This window comes from Triticum aestivum, unplaced genomic scaffold, assembly GCF_018294505.1.
Source record: "Triticum aestivum cultivar Chinese Spring unplaced genomic scaffold, IWGSC CS RefSeq v2.1 scaffold305225, whole genome shotgun sequence".
Lineage (NCBI taxonomy): Eukaryota > Viridiplantae > Streptophyta > Magnoliopsida > Poales > Poaceae > Triticum > Triticum aestivum.
The window spans coordinates 1-563 of NW_025312322.1; the positions used below are offsets into that span (position 1 = coordinate 1).

The window sequence follows — 563 nt, forward strand, 5'->3', positions numbered from 1 at the left end:
GCTTGCCCCTCCCAGCTCCACTACACACACGATTGCACATTCCTTTGGCCGCTCCCGCTCAACTACGGAGACGAGTTTTACCACGGTTCAACTGCACCAGTGCCTATTTACCATGGTTTCGACCCCTTTCAGAACACGCTTGCCGCCGCTAGACGCGTGAATAATGAGCAGCGAGCTAAAATTTACCGTAAACGTGCAAAATAATAAAACGTGCTAAACATACGTCGCGCTCGTGCGTTTTCTTTTGCACGCGGTGCAAAAAAATTAAAAAGGGAATGCAACACGAGGACTTCCCAGGAGGTCACCCATCCTAGTACTACTCTCGCCCAAGCACGCTTAACTTCACCCATCCTAGTACTACTCTCGCCCAAGCACGCTTAACTTCGGAGTTCTGATGGGATCCGGTGCTTTAGTGCTGGTATGATCGCATCCGACATGTTACCCCCGTCTTCGTCCCTTATGCTTGCCCCTCCCAGCTCCACTACACACACGATTGCACATTCCTTTGGCCGCTCCCGCTCAACTACGGAGACGAGTTTTACCACGGTTCAACTGCACCAGTG

General features: G+C 51.7%; 1 pseudogene; it reads right to left on the minus strand.

The window, feature by feature from the left end:
• Window positions 1-272: 272 nt before the first annotated feature.
• On the minus strand, window positions 273-432 carry LOC123179686 (uncharacterized; annotated as a pseudogene).
• Between the last annotated feature and the right edge of the window lie 131 nt (window positions 433-563).